General features: G+C 40.8%; 1 protein-coding gene across 1 annotated transcript in view; it reads left to right on the top strand.

Annotated features, from left to right (window-relative positions):
- Nucleotides 1-14905, top strand: part of LOC124283271 — a 94393-nt gene that overhangs the window by 37658 nt on the left and 41830 nt on the right. The window lies entirely within an intron of this gene.

Raw genomic sequence — 14905 nt, 5'->3', positions numbered from 1 at the left:
TCAAATTATATCGTCATGATTTGATGCTATTTCTCAGGCTGTACTGAGTATTTCAGTCTCGCGATCAGGCGTTCCATCAGATGCTTCGTTTTGGATCATAGTGTGTTAGGAGTTTTCAACATTTTTGTGCAATGAGGGGCGGTGGGGTAGCCTAGTGGTTAAAGCGTTCGCTCGCCACGCCGAAGACCCGGGTTCGATTCCCCACATGGGTACAATGTTGAAGCCCATTCCTTGTTTATTCACCATGATAGTCCTGAAATTTTGCTTGGAATATTGCTAAAAGCGACGTAAAACTAGACTCACTCACTCGCTGCAATGAATGGCCTTGCCTTATCAAAGCATCACTGAATATTAGCAGACAACAGTCGATGACTATTCGCAATATGTGCAGACGGTGACACTCCCAATCCCGAAGAAGCAGGGAAGCACACAATTCTGATTATCCACTTCCTCAACAAGCAAGGCATACTGAAATAATGTACACGATATCACACAATAATGACACTCCTCAGCAAGCAAGGAATACTGAAATAATGTACACGATATCACACAATAATGACACTCCTCAACAAGCAAGGAATACTGAAATAATGTACACGATATCACACAATAATGACACTCCTCAACAAGCAAGGAATACTGAAATAATGTACACGATATCACACAATAATGACACTCCTCAACAAGCAAGGAATACTGAAATAATGTACACGATATCACACAATACTGACACTCCTCAACAAGCAAGGAATACTGAAATAATGTACACGATATCACACAATAATGACACTCCTCAACAAGCAAGGAATACTGAAATAATGTACACGATATCACACAATACTGACACTCCTCAACAAGCAAGGAATACTGAAATAATGTACACGATATCACACAATACTGACACCTCAACAAGCAAGGCATACTGAAATAATGTACACGATATCACACAATAATGACACTCCTCAACAAGCAAGGAATACTGAAATAATGTACACGATATCACACAATACTGACACTCCTCAACAAGCAAGGAATACTGAAATAATGTACACGATATCACACAATACTGACACTCCTCAACAAGCAAGGAATACTGAAATAATGTACACGATATCACACAATAATGACACTCCTCAACAAGCAAGGAATACTGAAATAATGTACACGATATCACACAATACTGACACTCCTCAACAAGCAAGGAATACTGAAATAATGTACACGATATCACACAATAATGACACTCCTCAACAAGCAAGGAATACTGAAATAATGTACACGATATCACACAATAATGACACTCCTCAACAAGCAAGGAATACTGAAATAATGTACACGATATCACACAATACTGACCTCAACAAGCAAGGCATACTGAAATAATGTACACGATATCACACAATAATGACACTCCTCAACAAGCAAAGGAATACTGAAATAATGTACACGATATCACACAATAATGACACTCCTCAACAAGCAAGGAATACTGAAATAATGTACACGATATCACACAATACTGACACTCCTCAACAAGCAAGGAATACTGAAATAATGTACACGATATCACACAATACTGACACTCCTCAGCAAGCAGGGAATACTGAAATAATGTACACGATATCACACAATAATGACACTCCTCAACAAGCAAGGAATACTGAAATAATGTACACGATATCACACAATACTGACACTCCTCAACAAGCAAGGAATACTGAAATAATGTACACGATATCACACAATAATGACTGACTCCTCAACAAGCAAAGGAATACTGAAATAATGTAATGTACACGATATCACACAATACTGACCTCCTCAACAAGCAAGGAATACTGAAATAATGTACACGATATCACACAATACTGACACTCCTCAACAAGCAAGGAATACTGAAATAATGTACACGATATCACACAATAATGACACTCCTCAACAAGCAAGGAATACTGAAATAATGTACACGATATCACACAATACTGACACTCCTCAACAAGCAAGGAATACTGAAATAATGTACACGATATCACACAATAATGACACTCCTCAACAAGCAAGGCATACTGAAATAATGTACACGATATCACACAATACTGACACTCCTCAACAAGCAAGGAATACTGAAATAATGTACACGATATCACACAATACTGACTCTCCTCAACAAGCAAGGAATACTGAAATAATGTACACGATATCACATAATACTGACTCTCCACCTTCAGATAATAAATCGCAACAAGCAAGGAATACTGAAGTAATGAACACGATATCACAGTACTGACACTCCAACGTCCCAACAAGCAGGGGATCCCAGGGTGGTAGATAACAGATGATATACACCAGTATTATACTGTCCGAGGCCCAGACACACACTCATGACTGATTACTCAATATCTGGCAATATGTCCATTCGTCACTCAGCCCTGAAGAAGACAACCGATGTAGATGTGAGGAGGTGCAGGTGGTTGCACGACTAAAGGATTTACTTATCAATGTCAGGTCCTGTCCCCATGGTGTAACTAGAGATAGGAATTCAGTCTGCTGACAGCTTATGTGTTCCCGTGGTCAGATGTTTGGACAGAGCGCCGCTCGACTTCATGTTCGGTTAAGAACGGGTCAGGATTATCCCATTGCTCGTGGGTTTAACAGAAGTGGGACACATTGGTGCTTTGAGGGTTTCGCTCAAAGTGCCGAAAATGGAATATTGAACGCAACGGCGTTAACGCTCGCTCACTCGCGAGAGAGAGAGAAAGAGAGAGAGAGAGAGAGAAAGACAGAGACACAGAGAGAGAGACAGACACAGAGAGAGACAAAGACACAGAGAGAGAGACACACAGAGAGAGACAGAGAGAGAGAGACAGACAGAGACACAGAGACAGAGACACAGAGAGAGAGAGACAGAGAGAGAGAGAGAGAGAGAGACACAGAGAGAGACATATAACACTACTGGAACACCACACACATAGAACACGCCGACGGAGACACAAAGAGCGACACACAGGCACAATGACGAACAGAGAAAGACATACAAAAACACACACACACACACACACACACACACACACACACACACCCCCAAAACACAGCACACACAAGTAATTTATCCACACGCACACTGCGAACTTTCCCCTGCGCTGAAAGTTCCCAGAAAGTCGGATCCCTCGGGCACGAGTCAGGAAATGTCATGATATTGAAACATATACCCCGGAAGACCAGAAGCAATGAAATCAATATTTACTACGGAACAGATGCCAACGCCAATCACATACTGCGATAAGACATCCATTAAACCAGTGATGAATGATGACACTGAAGAAATAATAATTTCTTATCATGGGAATTTTACTGTCTCCGGTCTTATTGGGAGTCATCCTTCTCGGTAATTCTTTCATAGGTTTGTATATCATACAATATGGAGGCTATTTCGGGCTGAAGTAATTCCAGACATGCGTTATGAACAATTGGCTTCGGACGTTTGTTGTCAAGCTATGTGCTTGAGGCTATGTGCTTTATTAATCTGAGGGTTGGAGCATCTTCGTCACCTGGATCCGACTCTGATGGTTCGACTCAGTACAGGAGGGTCACAACGTGACTTCAGCCATGTGTCTGTTAAGAACCCATTTTTCAAGACCCTTGTCCATGAAGTTATAACGGTACAATTTGGAAGGTGTCAGTTTTATGAATTTGTCGTTGTTGTTGTGAGTGTTGTTTAACGCCCATGCAAGAATATTCCAGCTATAGAACTACTGTCTATAATGAATTTAGTCTGGGCCAGCAATCCAGTGACTGACATCATGAGCATCGATCTATGTAATTGGGATACGATGACATGCATCAACCAGGTCAGCGTGTCTGACCACCCGATCTCGTTTGTCGCCTGCATGGGTCGCTGAAGATGAGTTTTAACCCGGATGTTCGCGTGTGAAAATTATGAAAAAATGAATGTTGGAGAATTTGTTCAGTGACTTTAATTTAACTTAGTCTAAGACACACACACAAACAAAAATATGAACTCAACTCTAGAATTAATGGGTAATTCTAGATTGCTTCAGCTCTTGGCCCTCATTCTGGACTCCATTTGAATTTTGTTTCTTTGAATTATGAATATGTATTGTTTTGAAAAAGGTCCTCTGGGGCTAAACGTTAGTCAAACAGATGATGTTAACAACTAGATACTTTCCATCCTAGCAGTTGGAGATATTTGGTTCTGAATATTGATTGGTTGCCGTAAGCTTTAGCGTGAGGGAAACGCTGATCCATTGTATCTCAAGAGGATTTAACTTAGATAACCTTTTACTGATATTTATTCGTATTCAGAATTATGTTACGAAAGAACCACCAAACTACCAAACCCTTCTTCTATAATAAGAATTAGTTTAGTACTGTTTCATTTTTTAGAGCAGTTGGGTAGCCCAGTCGTTAAATCGTTCGCCGAAGATCCGGTTTCGATTCCCCACTTGGATACACTGTGTGAAGCCCATTTCTGTTATGCCCTGTCGCGATGTTGTTGGAATGTTGCGTGAAACTCACTCACTCACTCACTCACTCACTCACTGTGATAAGGGCATCATATTTAGTTGTTGGACGTTACATGTTAACCACTAACTACCACAATTTTCGGGTGTTTTTTAAAACTTACGAAAAAATAATTTTTAGTGAAATCCGTCTCTCAAGTATATTGTATTTTGCCCGTGTCTTTATGCATTCAGTAATCGATTGAAGTTGCCATACATTACCTACATTAATGCGAATGTGTCTACTTTTACCGCAACAATATTTCACATTAAAAGACACTCTACTGAGATTCTTGAAACATTTCTGCGAGATTCTGGTGGAAATAGATTTTTACGTCGAAGAACTTCATGTTGAAAAATGACGAACATCCATTGGAATACTTTATATCCCATCACTTGAAGATTGCAATGTGTATCTCTGTTCTATGTCAAACAAATATCAATCATTTCCAACAAATAGCAAACATATCAAACAAATACCATCCAACATCAATCAATAAATTCCTCTCTAGGAATTGATATAAATTCTGAGGCGATTTTTATCGCCGTCGGATATATAACATGGCACTCAAGCTGGGTCTCATGCTCGAGAGCAAATCTGAATGTATGGTACAGAGTGGGAGGTGTTGACAGTGATGTAGAGATAGGTAGGTTTAAATCTCAATAAAACCCGATCTCAATACCTTTATAATGTCAAAGGACCGCCTCCGTGGTGTAGTGGTTAGAGCGTCCGCCCGGAGAGCGGAAGGTCGCGGGTTCGATCCCCGACCGCGTCATACCAAAAGACGTTAAAATATGGTACTTGTTGGTCCCTGCCTGGCGTTCGGCATTAATGGGTACAACAAGGACTGGTCGGCTCGGAGTCAGTATAATGTGTCTGAGTGGGGTATTCATGCTTCACTGCGGCGTAGTATCTCAGTGGGTAAGCACTTTAAAACCAGCTTAAGTCTGGGCTAGTACAAGCAGCCGCACATACACATACACACGCATGCACGTCGTCATATGAGTCTCTCGTAACTCTTATAGAGTGGCTCATATATTCCTTATACTGCTATATTTTCCAATTCTACGTGTACTTTTACTGTATATATGAGGTGAGACTCAAATAAACTATCTGTCTGTCTGTCTGTCTGTCTATGAGCGAAATATTCTCAAGCACGACGTTAAACCCAATTTCACCTCACCTCACCTCCACATGGTTCTGTTCATTGTCTAAATACTATTCTTATATATATATTAGATGATACAATTTAAAAATATCAGTGTCTGTTTTTCAGAATGAATGTTTACTGTGTAAATATGAAACGTTACACAAAAGAAAAGTCTGGTCTGTTTTTCGAAACATAAACCTTTGGACGTATAAGGCAAGATAGTGACGGTATTTGTATCATTATTTAAGTGAAAAACAGTTATATGAATGACACCAGGTGTTCACTGAAGGTATAAGGATGTCATGTGCATACGCAAGTACGTGTTTGGGTGAAATGTATTCAGGATCGGATGGAGCCAATGTGCGAAATAGTTGTCAAATTTTGCTTGTCAGTCGGGCTAGCTATGCCTGAAAGTGACTAGCCCACAAAATAATTCGGTAGCCCGAAACTTGAATGTAGAAACTAAGCCTAGATTACAAAAAGTTAAAATACCATCATTTATCAGGCCATAATCTTGCATGATTTAAAAGTGTATTGTAACTTAACAAGCGGGAGAGAGTGATATATTCAAAAATTGACCCTATCAAAATTCACTAGCCAGGCGGGCCAGTGACTTGGAGATTTACTGGCCCGACTAGATTTTTACTGGCCACGGGCTAGCGGGCCAGTGGCTATTTCGCACACTGGATGGAGCACCTGTAGAAGTAATTATATCAACTCGGTGAGGACACCTGGTGTTCGCTAAAGGACATTATTGTTGGTCACAGGTGACAAATCCATCTATTCACCTTATTAGAATATATGTCTGATATTTGTACATTCCATTCTTCCTCTCAAAGCTGGAAACCATTATTACGGGTGGATAAAAAAGGGACAGGGCTACGCACCACTCCACCCCATTCTACACCTTACGTGTCAGAATATCGTGTTTTTCTTCGGCCCCCTCTCAATCCCTACTCAACCCACTCCTTTCCTAAACCCTGAATCCATATTCCATGCCAATGAAATCCTACCATTGAACAATGCAACCCGCTATTTTGCTACATTACTCGGTCACAACCCTCCGTGGGGGCGGTAGGGTAGCCTAGTGGTTAAAGCGTTCGCTCGTCACGCCGACGATCCGGGTTCGATTCCCCATATGGGTACAATGTATGAATCCCATATCTGGCGTCTCTCACATGCCATTGCTGGCATATTGCTAAAAGGGGCGTAAAACCATACTCACTCACTCACTACTCTCCGCGAGTAGTCAGTGAGCACTCCCTTATGTAATACTGCCGAATGCATCGTCAAGCAAATACATGTTCATGATACAGTCAAAATTGGACAATCAAATCTGCTTTAGGCACAGATTTCCTTTGGATGTGGAAACGGTTTTGTCGCTTCTAATGAAGTACCTTCCATGAAGTACCTCAGCATTTTGTAATCGATTAAATACGCCAGACCCATCCCGTCCCATGAAATCACATTAACCCTAATCCGTTATCTGTACAAAATCTTTCGTTTCGGGTACAAGAGACCTACACATTATCTATAGTTCCCTCCCGTCCATTAAACAAGTCATTTGTCGCACACTATGATTTTGCAATCTCATTCCGCATTAAAGTCAATCCATATTTTTTATATATCCTATTAAACGTGCAACACGTGTCCCGAAATACAATGTACACAAGGGCTTACCGTTAGTTTGCACGACTCCTATCCCTGGAGTCAATTTTCGAAAAACGTTTTGAACATAAAAACCTCTCTGGTCTGCTGAACCATGCTGGCCATTTAAGCTCATTGATTTGATACTCAGTTTACAATAAATCCCATGCAACAACAACATACCAAGTTTGTACTGGATTACAGCTCACAAAGAAATCGCGTGGGGCATTCATTACCAAATGTGGGTATCTCGTTTACACATCGTGTTTTTTGGACGGTTTATCCCTCAATGACAATATATCGAGTTGGGCATCATGTCACCGGTATCGAAGCCCAAATACATGGCAGGATTCGAAGCAAACCCTGAGTGAAAGTCAATATTTGGTGACACTAGTAATTACAGGGAAATGTAATCTCTTCAGCCTGTTGGCGTGACTGGAACTATTTTGGAAGCAGAGTTTATTTGTTAAAGTGTTATTTGATATTTATGGCCAGCATAAGGATTGGTAAATTTATTCTATAGGGCGTTTTTAATGTTTAAATAAACTGGAAAATTGGTTCAATTTACATTCGCATTCAAAAAGTATTTTCATATCAAAGAGATTCTGTTGTATGTTACTAGTATGAAGTACTCTTGTGTTCATGAACATTCATATTAAATGTACCTGTTCCTCTAGACAAATAATTTTGGAAACAAAATGGAATAAGTCCATTTGCTGCTTGTCTTGTCCGCCCACAAGAACATTCCTTTATATGAGGGCGGTCTGCAAATAATCAATTTTGCACCAGCCTCTGCTCCGATTGACATCATCTGTATTGATCTATGCAAATTGTGAAACGATGACAAGGAACTAACCACCCAATAGTCGAACCCTTTCGAAAAGCATATTTCTTAATACGACAAGGGTAGGTTGCTTAAGACAAAGTCTAACCAAATTCCAGAAGATGCAACTGTTTCAACCCCCCTATCCAACCCCAACTTGTGTCTCTTACTGGAGTATATTGCGCTGCTTTGTGGCGGTATAAATATTGTTTTCGATTAAGTTTACAATTGGCACTACCTTGAAAAAATTATTTACAACAACATTCAAGATAAGATTGTCAGAGCTAAAATGGAAATGTTCAAATAAACCGTGTTCCTACGTAAAACTGGGTATAAAGAGTGTGGGTGTAGTTTTATGTCGCTTTTATCAATATTCTAGCAATATCAGGGCGGGGGTACCAGTGAGATTGTTAATATAGGTGTGTGCTGATTGTATTAATTTTGTTATACAATGCAAAATGTCTGAAGGTCGTGAAGTCAGTATTATGCTTACACGTTATGTAAGATATACATTCAATGTCTATATTGTAATACATTTGTAGTATCTACAGTCAAATGTTATACTTTTTATGGTGACGCTCTGAATGAGGACAGTAGCCCTTCGCAATGCAGCGATGTGTCATTGAGCCAGATCCAAGCATTCCCACGCTTGTGCGTTTCACCAAGGATAACGTGTCGTGACAGAATTAGAACACTGTTAATTCAGTGTTAGAACCAGGTGACAGAATTAGAACACTGTTAATTCAGTGTTACAACCAGGTGACAAAACTGGAACAGTGTTTATTCAGAGTTAGAAACAGGTGGTAAAATGAATGCGTGTTCTTGGTCCGTAGTTATGAAACAATTTAAACTTTCGCGCGAACAATATTCATTTCCATGTTCAAACTCGCCTGAAATTTATTTTGTCAGCATGAGAGTGAGTGAGTGAGTTTAGTTTTACGCCGCACACATCAAAATTATTGCGGCGGTCTGTAAATAATCGAGTCTGGACCAGACAATCCAGTGGTCAACATCATGAGCATCGATCTACGCAATAGGGATACGATGATATGTATCAACCAAGCCAGCGAGCCTGACCACCCGATCCCGTTAGTCGCCTCTTACGACGATTAGTGTTGCTGAAGATCAATTCTAACCGGGATCTTCACGGGTATTGTCAGCATGAGAGGGTATATACTTTAATCATATATCAACAGAACAGTTTAAGACTTGTGACGCTTATACGTGAACTTTGTTACAGCCATTTGTAAAGTGTTACTGAGCCATTTTCACATTTCTAAACAGTTAACGGCATGGCATTCATGTCATGTATAAAAGATAAACGAAGATTTTTAGCTTTGACCTTAGTGTAACGTTCGTATTCGTCTGAAACTATGATGCCAAGGAGTTCATGACCTCACCACTGTATTTCTTTGTAACTTACAAGAAATGTGTCTGTCAGTTACTCGTCATTTGAATCAATATGTTATCACCCAAGTTCAGTGAGTGAGTGAGTACTGTTTTACGCCGCTTTGAGCAATATTCCAGCAATATCACGGTGGGGGACACCAGAAATGGGCTTCACACATTGTACCCGTGTGGGGAATCGAACCCGGGTCTTCGTCGTGACGAGCGAACGCTTTAACCATTAGGCTACCCCACCGCCCCCCAAGTTCAGACTTGATATCATTTACCGTCCACCATGATATAGAGAGAATGAGCGAGTATGGTTTTACGCCGCTTTTAGCAACATTCCAGCAATATCTGGTGACACCAGAAATGGGGTGAGTGAGTGAGTTTGGGTTTTACGCCTCTTTTAGCAATATTCCAGCAATATCATGGCGGGGGACAACAGAAACGGGCGTCACACAGTGTACCAATGAGGGGAATCGAACCCGGATCTTCAGCGTGACGAGCGAATGCTTTAACCACTAGGTTACCCCCCACCGCCCCTCACCAGAAATGGACCCACATTATACCCAAGTGGGAATTCGAACCCGGGTCTTCGGCGTGACGAGTTTACAATTAGGTTACTTCACCGCACCAATATAGAAGGTACACTATCCGGCGTAAAACAACATTTTACAACTCAACCTGAAATTTCAGCCTCTGCAATTCAGTTAAGTATATTTCTCGCTGTTTTTGGAATTTGAAAAAGAAATGCATGGATTTGCGGCTACTACATCAACACCTTGAAGCACCATCACCGTTCAAACGCTGTCGTGAATCAGCGGTTGCCTTAAGTCTCATCCATCACATTTTTACAAAGTTCGTTGCATCTCCCACCAGATTACTAGTCCCGAGGGACGCCTTACAACGAGGCAATGGCCTGATAATGAGTAATGCTGATTACCCATAATGCTTCACTGTCTGCTGAAGGGATTAGCTCTCCGAACTCCCGTCGTATTGTACAACATACTTTAATGTACAGTGTTGACATGTAAAGACTATTACACGTAAGAGTTGTTTGATGTTACCCGTGTTAGTGTATGTTATGTGTGTAATTCTATAATCAGTTTCATCAACATCATTACGATGCACTGTCACGAAAACGGAATCCTATCTTTGAAACGGTGATAAGTTTCTATTTATGTAAATATATAGAACAGTATTTATAATTTGTATCACCGACTTGACATCTGATAGTACGTATGGGCACATGTATACTCTTCAAAATAAGAAACGCACAGATAGTAGAAATGTTGTGTATATTCGTTCGTGAAGCATACAGTACATTTGCGATATCTTTATTGAACGATGTCAGTCATATTGGTCTTTAACTGCTGGGGCGGCGGGGGTAGCCTAGTAGTTATTTAAAGCGTCGCTTGCCCAGCAGAAAACCCTAGTTTTATACCCCACATGGATACACTGTGTGGAACCCATTTCTGGAGATATTGCTGGAATGTTGCTAAAGGCGACGTGAAACCTTGCTCGCTCATTCACTTTTAACGTAGGTAGTTTTATACGGCATAATGTGTGTCTCACGAAAATGTCACAGTTTGGAAAGCTGAATGCACGTGTAAGTGTTGCGGCCATGGCTATAAAAGGTCAAACGTCATTCAACTCTTTGTCGAGCGGTGAGGTAGCCTAGTGGTTAAAGCGTTCCCTCGTCACGCCGAAGACCCGGGTTCGATTCCCAACATGGGTAAAATGTGTGAAGCCCATTTCTGGTGTCCCCCGTCGTGATATTGCTGGAATATTTCTAAATATCCATTCACTCAACATTTTTGTCATACGACTGTCGACTTATCGGAAGTGGGAGAATGCTGAAACCGAATACTGCCAAGTGCAACATCGTCGTAGATCTTGGAGCTGGATAGTCACGGTCTGTAGTTGTATGCTGATGTGATCAGTATACCCACTAAGATTCAAACAAAGACCGGTACATCCGGGTCTTTCATCTATGTCATCGACATGCTATTGCCACCGAGACTGCAGGAGTCAGCGAGTGAGTATATTTTTCGCCACACTCAGCAATAGTCCAGCTATATGGCGGTGGTCTATAAATAATCGGATCTGGACCAGACAATCTAGTGTGCCCGTGAAGATCCGGTCAGAATATTGCTCTTCAGTAACTCATGCCTCTTGTAAGAGGCGACTAACGGGATCGGGTGGTCAGGCTCGCTGACTTGGTTGACACATGTCGTCGGTTCCCAATTGCGCAGATCGATGCTCATGATGTTGATCACTGGATTGTCTGGTCCAAACTCGCTTATTTACAGACCGCCGCTATATAGCTGGAATATTGCTGAGTGCGGCGTAAAACTCAACTCACTCACTTACAGTCTAGTGATCAACAACATGAGCATCGATCTATGCAATTGGTATACGATGACATGTGTGAACAAGTCGGCGAGCCTGACCACTCGATCCCGTTAGTCGGGTCTTACGACAAGCATGGGTTGCTTAAAACCAGTTCTAACACGGATCTTCTTGGGTGTGCTTTCGATTGATTCAGCGGCAACACTCTGATGGCGTAGGATGACATATCGGACGGTACGTAAGGGGATCGACCAAAATATTCAACGTCACCTTCTTCTGATTACCAACCAACAGAGGGAGTTGTTTCAACATGACAACGCTACACCACACACAATCCACTAACTGTTATTTTGTATTTTATTGAAACTATTATAAACACCTGTGACCATTTGGCAGCGTTTGAAATCCAAGATAGAATCTAAGCTGGCCTCCAAGATAGCATCCAAGATGGCCTCCGGATTGTGATCCTTCGATCTTTCGACAGTACCCAAGCACGATAAAGTGTTAGACATTCCGGATACCTAATTTACTACGTTGTCGTTTTTAGTTTGACTAATATGCTGAGGAAATAACATTTACAAAAGAAATAGTACTAATTTCTACTTATTTCAAGCCTATGGCGGTAAAAAACACGGAAGAAGGAAATAAGAACCTCTTGTAAAATAGGTTTTAAAAATATCCGGAAATGATTCTCGCAGAAATCTTTGACATGTCGTAAGGCCATTATTTTTTATGTTTCTCAAATCCATCCTCAATATACAAAAGTGTGGGCGGGCGAAAAAAAGTATAAAAATAAAAAGGAATGTGATACAAAATGTAAATTAAATGCTTTTCACTATAATTGTATAACTTCTTCATTGAAATTGTAAAATGTATACCTTTTATTATAGTTTTTAAATTATTCTATGGTGTAGATAGTTTCTCTGCTTCGGAAACATTTTTTAGATTTTTTAGATGATGAAAGATCAAGAAGAGTGTGTAAGGGAAATAGTATATTTTAATAACATCAGTCCATGAACTGCAACATCGGCAGAGGAATTGAGGCAAAAAATCTAAATTTATTTATCATTTCACGTCGGAATAAACATTCACGGCGCACTTTTCTGTATGGGGACTGTGGATGAAGCCACTTGGTGGTGTCGCCAGCCATGATATTGTTGGAACATTGCTAAAAGCGACATTAAACCACAATCAATCACTCACTCACTCAACCCCACCTCCACCACCCATATCCCTGTTAATTATGGAGACAATTATCGTCGGTCAGACAGAAATCACAACGCGACAAAACTTTCCATCCTCAAGGAAATCTCAGCATATGGGATTGTTTGTTTGGTTTGTTTTGTTGTTTGTTTTGTTTGTGTGTCGTTTGGTTTATATCACACTCAGTAATATTCCTGCTATGACGGCGCTCTGTAGATAATCAAGTCTAGACCAGACAATTCAGTGCTTGACATACTAAGCATCGATTTACACAACAGGGATACGATTACGTGTGTCAACGAAGCACATGTGATACATGTGGTCTGACCTTAGGCAAGTGAGTTTGTTCAAAATTGCCTCTGTTCACCCAGCAGAAAATGGGTACCCGGTGGGATAGGTCATGTGATAATAACCTTCTAGCGCCTCAAAGGCAACTTGGGTTATCCGGGGTAATAATAGTCAGATTGTGATTGTGCGCTTTGAGCATGCTTAGGCAAGTGAGTTTGTTCAAAATTGCCTCTGTTCACCCAGCAGAAAATGGGTACCCGGTGGGATAAGTAATAATAGTCAGATTGTGATTGTGCGCTTTGAGCATGCTTAGGCATGGATATATGCGCGGTACAAATATACTATAATGAACCGAGTCAGCGAGCCTGACTACCCGATCCCGTTAGTCGACTCTTACGACAAGTACAGGTTACTGAAGACCAATCTAACTCGGATCTACACGGGCAGTACCATTGGGAGGACATGTTTCTGCACTGTACAACAGAACCCTGCAGCTCAGTGATCGTCGAGTACATTTGGATGTTGTATTAATGTATAACTCGTGTCGGTGGGCCATCCCGTTTCGACGGCGTTGCTCATGCTATTAACCACTGGATCTCTTAACTCAATTTTAGCTATTAGCAGTTTCTTTTATATCGCTGGCACACTATTGACTTTGGTGTCAAATATATTTCATCACTTGCTTGATGAGTCTAAAACAATCATGATCGATGGATCAACGGCTGAATAGGTATAGATATTTAGATATCCGTGGATCCGTTTTGTCACCTTAATACTAAACCCCAGGCAAGGAAACAACAAGTAACAGACAGACAAACAGACAGACAGGTGGGTAAGGATGCCTGCCCTGAAGGTAACACCCTCCACAATTTGAATACGTAGGTACTTATTTTGTCCCTCGCATTTACATGGTGACCTGAGACTTGAAATGGAAAACATATGTGCAAGGTGCAACTTTTTCAAACTATTGCTAGTTGACTGTCAAGGTTAATCGGTTTCGTCTTTAGAAATCATACAACGCCATATCACGATTATATCTTAACTGCCCGGTGTAATGTTTAGAAGTCTGGTGTAATGTTGTAATGTGTTTTAGTAGCTTCTATGTTCTGATACAACACAATACACCACCCACGTGGCTATCATGTTACAACTGGTGGATAATCTCACAGATGATTTGTTCTATAGAAGCACTTTGTATTGTAGTGTCATCGTTGCGATTGATGAGCACAGTTAGAACTCACTCATACAAAATGTAGTTATCAAGGACCACCGTGTTAAGCATTACATATACACAAAGAACTTATTAAGCACACCTGTATTTTTGTGATTATAGGTTTTCAACACGTACTTAAAACATCGCGTGGTGACCACGATGGGAAAACATGAGTTTTTCTGACCCGTATGATCCGTTGACTTATAAAAAACGACAAAATTATTGGAGTCCAGGGCGGATACAGCTTTTTGAGAATGGGGTGCAAACTTCATTTTCTCACGAGTGTTTCAATTGTAATTGAATAACGGGCAAGGAGGGT

This window comes from Haliotis rubra, unplaced genomic scaffold (genome assembly GCF_003918875.1).
Source record: "Haliotis rubra isolate DU_JTF1 unplaced genomic scaffold, ASM391887v1 Scf311, whole genome shotgun sequence".
Taxonomy (NCBI): domain Eukaryota; kingdom Metazoa; phylum Mollusca; class Gastropoda; order Lepetellida; family Haliotidae; genus Haliotis; species Haliotis rubra.
The sequence above is the reverse complement of the archived record's forward strand: the minus strand, read 5'-3'. Positions and strand labels throughout refer to the sequence as shown.